At 43.3% G+C, this 12,734-nt stretch overlaps 7 pseudogenes; all 7 read right to left on the reverse strand.

Annotated features, from left to right (window-relative positions):
* Positions 1-1,041: 1,041 nt before the first annotated feature.
* On the reverse strand, positions 1,042-1,306 carry LOC130287960 (U2 spliceosomal RNA; annotated as a pseudogene).
* Positions 1,307-2,766: 1,460 nt separating this feature from the next.
* LOC130286330 (U2 spliceosomal RNA) lies at positions 2,767-3,030 on the reverse strand (annotated as a pseudogene).
* Positions 3,031-4,498: 1,468 nt separating this feature from the next.
* On the reverse strand, positions 4,499-4,763 carry LOC130289943 (U2 spliceosomal RNA; annotated as a pseudogene).
* Positions 4,764-6,227: 1,464 nt separating this feature from the next.
* LOC130286331 (U2 spliceosomal RNA) lies at positions 6,228-6,491 on the reverse strand (annotated as a pseudogene).
* A 1,460-nt stretch (positions 6,492-7,951) lies between these two features.
* Positions 7,952-8,217, reverse strand: LOC130288293 (U2 spliceosomal RNA; annotated as a pseudogene).
* A 1,461-nt stretch (positions 8,218-9,678) lies between these two features.
* LOC130288294 (U2 spliceosomal RNA) lies at positions 9,679-9,944 on the reverse strand (annotated as a pseudogene).
* Positions 9,945-11,410: 1,466 nt separating this feature from the next.
* LOC130286333 (U2 spliceosomal RNA) lies at positions 11,411-11,674 on the reverse strand (annotated as a pseudogene).
* Positions 11,675-12,734: the final 1,060 nt, after the last annotated feature.

The raw sequence follows: 12,734 nt of genomic DNA on the forward strand, positions 1-12,734 counted from the left end.
AGTATAAACCTGCATCATTTTGGACTCTGGTATTTGCTGAATCCGGGTGACCTGACAATCGATGGTGGTGCCGCTGGTGATTCTGGCCTTCTTGGAATCTGTTGGGCCTATGTGTTAGCTCACACATCACTTGGGTATCCATGGTAACTACCACAACATGGTCATCTGCAGTTTACATCTAGCCCGTGGCATTGAATGGCATTTTAAAAGTGCTAAGGGTCCTGGTGCAATAATCCTCCCATGAGGATCAGCCTCAACGGCTTTGTAGATTGCACTCATGTCAGCAACTCCATATACATTTTTTTTTCTTCATGCTTCTTTCTTCATCCTTTTTTCTTTCTGTCATTCAGACTTTCATTCATTCGATCTCTCTCACTCACTTGCTTTAACTCATTTGTTCTCACTCACTCACTCACTCAATCACTCACTCACTCATTCACTCTCACTCACTCTCACTCTCTCACTCACTCGCTCACTAAGTCAGTCTCTCTCTCTCTCTCTCTCTTTTTCTTTTTATATATATTTTTTTCCGTCTTCTTCTTCTTCTTCAGACCCTGTCATAGCACTAATGCCTTTCCAATACCACCAGCAGATGGAGACACTCCATTGCAACATTGGTTGTGAGCAGCAGTTTCTAAAAACAAATGCCTCATGGCGGATTTCCCATCCATCAATGGATGGTAAATTTTGTTTTTATCATTCACTGACCACAGAAACCAATGCATGGTCAAGCAACAGCAATGACACACCCTTGTGTATAGGCATGAGACCCTCATGTCATTTAACAGGATTCAGCACCACCCACAAGACAGCTACCTGTCATGTCATGTCAAACCTGCACAGGTGTGCTAGATTATTATTATTTAGTTTTATTTTATTTTTTTACACCAATCAGTGTGCAAACATGGTCATTAAAACGCTAAATGAATAGACGTTCATAAACCAGTCAGTGCAACTCATCATTTTGGTCTCCAATTCTCAAACTCAAATTCTCACCCACGGAGGATTAAATGAGAATCTTTCTTGTTTAACACTGGAATGGGGTGGTGCACTGTTCACTACCCGAAGATACTGCCACATCGGGTCAATGCATAGGGCGACAGAAGCAAGCTTCCAAATCAGCTCCCTTTCTCAAAAATCCATTTAATTTATGGTCCCCAGATAGGGAACGTATGTATCAGTATGTGCTCACAAGTCACCCAAGTGCAAGTATTCACACAAAAAAAAAACGTGCCTCAGGATGCGATCTGTCGCAAGATCCTTTCTTTTTTTACACTTGATCTAAGCCAAAAGGCCTAGAGGGGATAACCGGGAAAGGGGTGGACCCAACCATGTCCCCTTCATGAGCACTCACATTACTCATAGGAATGGAAGGAAGGCTGGCAGCCAACCAGCCTCCCATACACTTTCTGGGTGGGTGGCAGTCAGCCACCCATACATACATACAGCACAGGCTAAACCCACATCATCACTTAAAAAAAGGACAGGCGACCATTGCACTCTGATGGAGCATTTAGCAATGCAATCCATAGCCTGGCTTTTGCCTGAACCCCCATCACTCCTCCTCTTGCATATAAGACAATATTTCAGATCTGCATATGAAAACAACACGCCTACCTTTGTTGCACATAGCTGCCTGCCTGTCTCTAGTTACCCCACTGGCTGTAGCTGCGTCCCTTCCGACATGGAATAACACCAACTGTAACGATAAACTGAAAATTAACAGTATAAACCTGCATCATTTTGGACTCTGGTATTTGCTGAATCCGGGTGACCTGACAATCGATGGTGGTGCCGCTGGTGATTCTGGCCTTCTTGGAATCTGTTGGGCCTATGTGTTAGCTCACACATCACTTGGGTATCCATGGTAACTACCACAACATGGTCATCTGCAGTTTACATCTAGCCCGTGGCATTGAATGGCATTTTAAAAGTGCTAAGGGTCCTGGTGCAATAATCCTCCCATGAGGATCAGCCTCAACGGCTTTGTAGATTGCACTCATGTCAGCAACTCCATATACATTTTTCTTTCTTCATCCTTTTTTCTTTCTGTCATTCAGACTTTCATTCATTCGATCTCTCTCACTCACTTGCTTTAACTCATTTGTTCTCACTCACTCACTCACTCAATCACTCACTCACTCATTCACTCTCACTCACTCTCACTCTCTCACTCACTCGCTCACTAAGTCAGTCTCTCTCTCTCTCTCTCTCTTTTTCTTTTTATATATATTTTTTTCCGTCTTCTTCTTCTTCTTCTTCTTCTTCTTCTTCAGACCCTGTCATAGCACTAATGCCTTTCCAATACCACCAGCAGATGGAGACACTCCATTGCAACATTGGTTGTGAGCAGCAGTTTCTAAAAACAAATGCCTCATGGCGGATTTCCCATCCATCAATGGATGGTAAATTTTGTTTTTATCATTCACTGACCACAGAAACCAATGCATGGTCAAGCAACAGCAATGACACACCCTTGTGTATAGGCATGAGACCCTCATGTCATTTAACAGGATTCAGCACCACCCACAAGACAGCTACCTGTCATGTCATGTCAAACCTGCACAGGTGTGCTAGATTATTATTATTTAGTTTTATTTTATTTTTTTACACCAATCAGTGTGCAAACATGGTCATTAAAACGCTAAATGAATAGACGTTCATAAACCAGTCAGTGCAACTCATCATTTTGGTCTCCAATTCTCAAACTCAAATTCTCACCCACGGAGGATTAAATGAGAATCTTTCTTGTTTAACACTGGAATGGGGTGGTGCACTGTTCACTACCCGAAGATACTGCCACATCGGGTCAATGCATAGGGCGACAGAAGCAAGCTTCCAAATCAGCTCCCTTTCTCAAAAATCCATTTAATTTATGGTCCCCAGATAGGGAACGTATGTATCAGTATGTGCTCACAAGTCACCCAAGTGCAAGTATTCACACAAAAAAAAACGTGCCTCAGGATGCGATCTGTCGCAAGATCCTTTCTTTTTTTACACTTGATCTAAGCCAAAAGGCCTAGAGGGGATAACCGGGAAAGGGGTGGACCCAACCATGTCCCCTTCATGAGCACTCACATTACTCATAGGAATGGAAGGAAGGCTGGCAGCCAACCAGCCTCCCATACACTTTCTGGGTGGGTGGCAGTCAGCCACCCATACATACATACAGCACAGGCTAAACCCACATCATCACTTAAAAAAAGGACAGGCGACCATTGCACTCTGATGGAGCATTTAGCAATGCAATCCATAGCCTGGCTTTTGCCTGAACCCCCATCACTCCTCCTCTTGCATATAAGACAATATTTCAGATCTGCATATGAAAACAACACGCCTACCTTTGTTGCACATAGCTGCCTGCCTGTCTCTAGTTACCCCACTGGCTGTAGCTGCGTCCCTTCCGACATGGAATAACACCAACTGTAACGATAAACTGAAAATTAACAGTATAAACCTGCATCATTTTGGACTCTGGTATTTGCTGAATCCGGGTGACCTGACAATCGATGGTGGTGCCGCTGGTGATTCTGGCCTTCTTGGAATCTATTGGGCCTATGTGTTAGCTCACACATCACTTGGGTATCCATGGTAACTACCACAACATGGTCATCTGCAGTTTACATCTAGCCCGTGGCATTGAATGGCATTTTAAAAGTGCTAAGGGTCCTGGTGCAATAATCCTCCCATGAGGATCAGCCTCAACGGCTTTGTAGATTGCACTCATGTCAGCAACTCCATATACATTTTTTTTTCTTCATGCTTCTTTCTTCATCCTTTTTTCTTTCTGTCATTCAGACTTTCATTCATTCGATCTCTCTCACTCACTTGCTTTAACTCATTTGTTCTCACTCACTCACTCACTCAATCACTCACTCACTCATTCACTCTCACTCACTCTCACTCTCTCACTCACTCGCTCACTAAGTCAGTCTCTCTCTCTCTCTCTCTCTTTTTCTTTTTATATATATTTTTTTCCATCTTCTTCTTCTTCTTCTTCTTCTTCAGACCCTGTCATAGCACTAATGCCTTTCCAATACCACCAGCAGATGGAGACACTCCATTGCAACATTGGTTGTGAGCAGCAGTTTCTAAAAACAAATGCCTCATGGCGGATTTCCCATCCATCAATGGATGGTAAATTTTGTTTTTATCATTCACTGACCACAGAAACCAATGCATGGTCAAGCAACAGCAATGACACACCCTTGTGTATAGGCATGAGACCCTCATGTCATTTAACAGGATTCAGCACCACCCACAAGACAGCTACCTGTCATGTCATGTCAAACCTGCACAGGTGTGCTAGATTATTATTATTTAGTTTTATTTTATTTTTTTACACCAATCAGTGTGCAAACATGGTCATTAAAACGCTAAATGAATAGACGTTCATAAACCAGTCAGTACAACTCATCATTTTGGTCTCCAATTCTCAAACTCAAATTCTCACCCACGGAGGATTAAATGAGAATCTTTCTTGTTTAACACTGGAATGGGGTGGTGCACTGTTCACTACCAGAAGATACTGCCACATCGGGTCAATGCATAGGGCGACAGAAGCAATCTTCCAAATCAGCTCCCTTTCTCAAAAATCCATTTAATTTATGGTCCCCAGATAGGGAACGTATGTATCAGTATGTGCTCACAAGTCACCCAAGTGCAAGTATTCACACAAAAAAAAAACGTGCCTCAGGATGCGATCTGTCGCAAGATCCTTTCTTTTTTTACACTTGATCTAAGCCAAAAGGCCTAGAGGGGATAACCGGGAAAGGGGTGGACCCAACCATGTCCCCTTCATGAGCACTCACATTACTCATAGGAATGGAAGGAAGGCTGGCAGCCAACCAGCCTCCCATACACTTTCTGGGTGGGTGGCAGTCAGCCACCCATACATACATACAGCACAGGCTAAACCCACATCATCACTTAAAAAAAGGACAGGCGACCATTGCACTCTGATGGAGCATTTAGCAATGCAATCCATAGCCTGGCTTTTGCCTGAACCCCCATCACTCCTCCTCTTGCATATAAGACAATATTTCAGATCTGCATATGAAAACAACACGCCTACCTTTGTTGCACATAGCTGCCTGCCTGTCTCTAGTTACCCCACTGGCTGTAGCTGCGTCCCTTCCGACATGGAATAACACCAACTGTAACGATAAACTGAAAATTAACAGTATAAACCTGCATCATTTTGGACTCTGGTATTTGCTGAATCCGGGTGACCTGACAATCGATGGTGGTGCCGCTGGTGATTCTGGCCTTCTTGGAATCTGTTGGGCCTATGTGTTAGCTCACACATCACTTGGGTATCCATGGTAACTACCACAACATGGTCATCTGCAGTTTACATCTAGCCCGTGGCATTGAATGGCATTTTAAAAGTGCTAAGGGTCCTGGTGCAATAATCCTCCCATGAGGATCAGCCTCAACGGCTTTGTAGATTGCACTCATGTCAGCAACTCCATATACATTTTTTTTTCTTCATGCTTCTTTCTTCATCCTTTTTTCTTTCTGTCATTCAGACTTTCATTCATTCGATCTCTCTCACTCACTTGCTTTAACTCATTTGTTCTCACTCACTCACTCACTCACTCACTCAATCACTCACTCACTCATTCACTCTCACTCACTCTCACTCTCTCACTCACTCGCTCACTAAGTCAGTCTCTCTCTCTCTCTTTTTCTTTTTATATATATTTTTTTCCGTCTTCTTCTTCTTCTTCTTCAGACCCTGTCATAGCACTAATGCCTTTCCAATACCACCAGCAGATGGAGACACTCCATTGCAACATTGGTTGTGAGCAGCAGTTTCTAAAAACAAATGCCTCATGGCGGATTTCCCATCCATCAATGGATGGTAAATTTTGTTTTTATCATTCACTGACCACAGAAACCAATGCATGGTCAAGCAACAGCAATGACACACCCTTGTGTATAGGCATGAGACCCTCATGTCATTTAACAGGATTCAGCACCACCCACAAGACAGCTACCTGTCATGTCATGTCAAACCTGCACAGGTGTGCTAGATTATTATTATTTAGTTTTATTTTATTTTTTTACACCAATCAGTGTGCAAACATGGTCATTAAAACGCTAAATGAATAGACGTTCATAAACCAGTCAGTGCAACTCATCATTTTGGTCTCCAATTCTCAAACTCAAATTCTCACCCACGGAGGATTAAATGAGAATCTTTCTTGTTTAACACTGGAATGGGGTGGTGCACTGTTCACTACCCGAAGATACTGCCACATCGGGTCAATGCATAGGGCGACAGAAGCAAGCTTCCAAATCAGCTCCCTTTCTCAAAAATCCATTTAATTTATGGTCCCCAGATAGGGAACGTATGTATCAGTATGTGCTCACAAGTCACCCAAGTGCAAGTATTCACACAAAAAAAAACGTGCCTCAGGATGCGATCTGTCGCAAGATCCTTTCTTTTTTTACACTTGATCTAAGCCAAAAGGCCTAGAGGGGATAACCGGGAAAGGGGTGGACCCAACCATGTCCCCTTCATGAGCACTCACATTACTCATAGGAATGGAAGGAAGGCTGGCAGCCAACCAGCCTCCCATACACTTTCTGGGTGGGTGGCAGTCAGCCACCCATACATACATACAGCACAGGCTAAACCCACATCATCACTTAAAAAAAGGACAGACGACCATTGCACTCTGATGGAGCATTTAGCAATGCAATCCATAGCCTGGCTTTTGCCTGAACCCCCATCACTCCTCCTCTTGCATATAAGACAATATTTCAGATCTGCATATGAAAACAACACGCCTACCTTTGTTGCACATAGCTGCCTGCCTGTCTCTAGTTACCCCACTGGCTGTAGCTGCGTCCCTTCCGACATGGAATAACACCAACTGTAACGATAAACTGAAAATTAACAGTATAAACCTGCATCATTTTGGACTCTGGTATTTGCTGAATCCGGGTGACCTGACAATCGATGGTGGTGCCGCTGGTGATTCTGGCCTTCTTGGAATCTCTTGGGCCTATGTGTTAGCTCACACATCACTTGGGTATCCATGGTAACTACCACAACATGGTCATCTGCAGTTTACATCTAGCCCGTGGCATTGAATGGCATTTTAAAAGTGCTAAGGGTCCTGGTGCAATAATCCTCCCATGAGGATCAGCCTCAACGGCTTTGTAGATTGCACTCATGTCAGCAACTCCATATACATTTTTTTTTCTTCATGCTTCTTTCTTCATCCTTTTTTCTTTCTGTCATTCAGACTTTCATTCATTCGATCTCTCTCACTCACTTGCTTTAACTCATTTGTTCTCACTCACTCACTCACTCAATCACTCACTCACTCATTCACTCTCACTCACTCTCACTCTCTCACTCACTCGCTCACTAAGTCAGTCTCTCTCTCTCTCTCTCTTTTTCTTTTTATATATATTTTTTTCCGTCTTCTTCTTCTTCTTCTTCAGACCCTGTCATAGCACTAATGCCTTTCCAATACCACCAGCAGATGGAGACACTCCATTGCAACATTGGTTGTGAGCAGCAGTTTCTAAAAACAAATGCCTCATGGCGGATTTCCCATCCATCAATGAATGGTAAATTTTGTTTTTATCATTCACTGACCACAGAAACCAATGCATGGTCAAGCAACAGCAATGACACACCCTTGTGTATAGGCATGAGACCCTCATGTCATTTAACAGGATTCAGCACCACCCACAAGACAGCTACCTGTCATGTCATGTCAAACCTGCACAGGTGTGCTAGATTATTATTATTTAGTTTTATTTTATTTTTTTACACCAATCAGTGTGCAAACATGGTCATTAAAACGCTAAATGAATAGACGTTTATAAACCAGTCAGTGCAACTCATCATTTTGGTCTCCAATTCTCAAACTCAAATTCTCACCCACGGAGGATTAAATGAGAATCTTTCTTGTTTAACACTGGAATGGGGTGGTGCACTGTTCACTACCCGAAGATACTGCCACATCGGGTCAATGCATAGGGCGACAGAAGCAAGCTTCCAAATCAGCTCCCTTTCTCAAAAATCCATTTAATTTATGGTCCCCAGATAGGGAACGTATGTATCAGTATGTGCTCACAAGTCACCCAAGTGCAAGTATTCACACAAAAAAAAAAACGTGCCTCAGGATGCGATCTGTCGCAAGATCCTTTCTTTTTTTACACTTGATCTAAGCCAAAAGGCCTAGAGGGGATAACCGGGAAAGGGGTGGACCCAACCATGTCCCCTTCATGAGCACTCACATTACTCATAGGAATGGAAGGAAGGCTGGCAGCCAACCAGCCTCCCATACACTTTCTGGGTGGGTGGCAGTCAGCCACCCATACATACATACAGCACAGGCTAAACCCACATCATCACTTAAAAAAAGGACAGGCGACCATTGCACTCTGATGGAGCATTTAGCAATGCAATCCATAGCCTGGCTTTTGCCTGAACCCCCATCACTCCTCCTCTTGCATATAAGACAATATTTCAGATCTGCATATGAAAACAACACGCCTACCTTTGTTGCACATAGCTGCCTGCCTGTCTCTAGTTACCCCACTGGCTGTAGCTGCGTCCCTTCCGACATGGAATAACACCAACTGTAACGATAAACTGAAAATTAACAGTATAAACCTGCATCATTTTGGACTCTGGTATTTGCTGAATCCGGGTGACCTGACAATCGATGGTGGTGCCGCTGGTGATTCTGGCCTTCTTGGAATCTGTTGGGCCTATGTGTTAGCTCACACATCACTTGGGTATCCATGGTAACTACCACAACATGGTCATCTGCAGTTTACATCTAGCCCGTGGCATTGAATGGCATTTTAAAAGTGCTAAGGGTCCTGGTGCAATAATCCTCCCATGAGGATCAGCCTCAACGGCTTTGTAGATTGCACTCATGTCAGCAACTCCATATACATTTTTTTTTCTTCATGCTTCTTTCTTCATCCTTTTTTCTTTCTGTCATTCAGACTTTCATTCATTCGATCTCTCTCACTCACTTGCTTTAACTCATTTGTTCTCACTCACTCACTCACTCACTCAATCACTCACTCACTCATTCACTCTCACTCACTCTCACTCTCTCACTCACTCGCTCACTAAGTCAGTCTCTCTCTCTCTCTCTCTTTTTCTTTTTATATATATTTTTTTCCGTCTTCTTCTTCTTCTTCAGACCCTGTCATAGCACTAATGCCTTTCCAATACCACCAGCAGATGGAGACACTCCATTGCAACATTGGTTGTGAGCAGCAGTTTCTAAAAACAAATGCCTCATGGCGGATTTCCCATCCATCAATGGATGGTAAATTTTGTTTTTATCATTCACTGACCACAGAAACCAATGCATGGTCAAGCAACAGCAATGACACACCCTTGTGTATAGGCATGAGACCCTCATGTCATTTAACAGGATTCAGCACCACCCACAAGACAGCTACCTGTCATGTCATGTCAAACCTGCACAGGTGTGCTAGATTATTATTATTTAGTTTTATTTTATTTTTTTACACCAATCAGTGTGCAAACATGGTCATTAAAACGCTAAATGAATAGACGTTCATAAACCAGTCAGTGCAACTCATCATTTTGGTCTCCAATTCTCAAACTCAAATTCTCACCCACGGAGGATTAAATGAGAATCTTTCTTGTTTAACACTGGAATGGGGTGGTGCACTGTTCACTACCCGAAGATACTGCCACATCGGGTCAATGCATAGGGCGACAGAAGCAAGCTTCCAAATCAGCTCCCTTTCTCAAAAATCCATTTAATTTATGGTCCCCAGATAGGGAACGTATGTATCAGTATGTGCTCACAAGTCACCCAAGTGCAAGTATTCACACAAAAAAAAAAACGTGCCTCAGGATGCGATCTGTCGCAAGATCCTTTCTTTTTTTACACTTGATCTAAGCCAAAAGGCCTAGAGGGGATAACCGGGAAAGGGGTGGACCCAACCATGTCCCCTTCATGAGCACTCACATTACTCATAGGAATGGAAGGAAGGCTGGCAGCCAACCAGCCTCCCATACACTTTCTGGGTGGGTGGCAGTCAGCCACCCATACATACATACAGCACAGGCTAAACCCACATCATCACTTAAAAAAAGGACAGGCGACCATTGCACTCTGATGGAGCATTTAGCAATGCAATACATAGCCTGGCTTTTGCCTGAACCCCCATCACTCCTCCTCTTGCATATAAGACAATATTTCAGATCTGCATATGAAAACAACACGCCTACCTTTGTTGCACATAGCTGCCTGCCTGTCTCTAGTTACCCCACTGGCTGTAGCTGCGTCCCTTCCGACATGGAATAACACCAACTGTAACGATAAACTGAAAATTAACAGTATAAACCTGCATCATTTTGGACTCTGGTATTTGCTGAATCCGGGTGACCTGACAATCGATGGTGGTGCCGCTGGTGATTCTGGCCTTCTTGGAATCTGTTGGGCCTATGTGTTAGCTCACACATCACTTGGGTATCCATGGTAACTACCACAACATGGTCATCTGCAGTTTACATCTAGCCCGTGGCATTGAATGGCATTTTAAAAGTGCTAAGGGTCCTGGTGCAATAATCCTCCCATGAGGATCAGCCTCAACGGCTTTGTAGATTGCACTCATGTCAGCAACTCCATATACATTTTTTTTTCTTCATGCTTCTTTCTTCATCCTTTTTTCTTTCTGTCATTCAGACTTTCATTCATTCGATCTCTCTCACTCACTTGCTTTAACTCATTTGTTCTCACTCACTCACTCACTCAATCACTCACTCACTCATTCACTCTCACTCACTCTCACTCTCTCACTCACTCGCTCACTAAGTCAGTCTCTCTCTCTCTCTCTCTCTCTCTTTTTCTTTTTATATATATTTTTTTCCGTCTTCTTCTTCTTCTTCTTCAGACCCTGTCATAGCACTAATGCCTTTCCAATACCACCAGCAGATGGAGACACTCCATTGCAACATTGGTTGTGAGCAGCAGTTTCTAAAAACAAATGCCTCATGGCGGATTTCCCATCCATCAATGGATGGTAAATTGTGTTTTTATCATTCACTGACCACAGAAACCAATGCATGGTCAAGCAACAGCAATGACACACCCTTGTGTATAGGCATGAGACCCTCATGTCATTTAACAGGATTCAGCACCACCCACAAGACAGCTACCTGTCATGTCATGTCAAACCTGCACAGGTGTGCTAGATTATTATTATTTAGTTTTATTTTATTTTTTTACACCAATCAGTGTGCAAACATGGTCATTAAAACGCTAAATGAATAGACGTTCATAAACCAGTCAGTGCAACTCATCATTTTGGTCTCCAATTCTCAAACTCAAATTCTCACCCACGGAGGATTAAATGAGAATCTTTCTTGTTTAACACTGGAATGGGGTGGTGCACTGTTCACTACCCGAAGATACTGCCACATCGGGTCAATGCATAGGGCGACAGAAGCAAGCTTCCAAATCAGCTCCCTTTCTCAAAAATCCATTTAATTTATGGTCCCCAGATAGGGAACGTATGTATCAGTATGTGCTCACAAGTCACCCAAGTGCAAGTATTCACACAAAAAAAAACGTGCCTCAGGATGCGATCTGTCGCAAGATCCTTTCTTTTTTTACACTTGATCTAAGCCAAAAGGCCTAGAGGGGATAACCGGGAAAGGGGTGGACCCAACCATGTCCCCTTCATGAGCACTCACATTACTCATAGGAATGGAAGGAAGGCTGGCAGCCAACCAGCCTCCCATACACTTTCTGGGTGGGTGGCAGTCAGCCACCCATACATACATACAGCACAGGCTAAACCCACATCATCACTTAAAAAAAGGACAGGCGACCATTGCACTCTGATGGAGCATTTAGCAATGCAATCCATAGCCTGGCTTTTGCCTGAACCCCCATCACTCCTCCTCTTGCATATAAGACAATATTTCAGATCTGCATATGAAAACAACACGCCTACCTTTGTTGCACATAGCTGCCTGCCTGTCTCTAGTTACCCCACTGGCTGTAGCTGCGTCCCTTCCGACATGGAATAACACCAACTGTAACGATAAACTGAAAATTAACAGTATAAACCTGCATCATTTTGGACTCTGGTATTTGCTGAATCCGGGTGACCTGACAATCGATGGTGGTGCCGCTGGTGATTCTGGCCTTCTTGGAATCTGTTGGGCCTATGTGTTAGCTCACACATCACTTGGGTATCCATGGTAACTACCACAACATGGTCATCTGCAGTTTACATCTAGCTCGTGGCATTGAATGGCATTTTAAAAGTGCTAAGGGTCCTGGTGCAATAATCCTCCCATGAGGATCAGCCTCAACGGCTTTGTAGATTGCACTCATGTCAGCAACTCCATATACATTTTTTTTCTTCATGCTTCTTTCTTCATCCTTTTTTCTTTCTTTCATTCAGACTTTCATTCATTCGATCTCTCTCACTCACTTGCTTTAACTCATTTGTTCTCACTCACTCACTCACTCACTCAATCACTCACTCACTCATTCACTCTCACTCACTCTCACTCTCTCTCTCACTCGCTCACTAAGTCAGTCTCTCTCTCTCTCTCTCTCTTTTTCTTTTTATATATATTTTTTTCCGTCTTCTTCTTCTTCTTCTTCTTCAGACCCTGTCATAGCACTAATGCCTTTCCAATACCACCAGCAGATGGAGACACTCCATTGCAACATTGGTTGTGAGCAGCAGTT

This window comes from Hyla sarda, chromosome 8 (assembly GCF_029499605.1).
Source record: "Hyla sarda isolate aHylSar1 chromosome 8, aHylSar1.hap1, whole genome shotgun sequence".
NCBI classification, from domain to species: Eukaryota; Metazoa; Chordata; class Amphibia; order Anura; family Hylidae; genus Hyla; species Hyla sarda.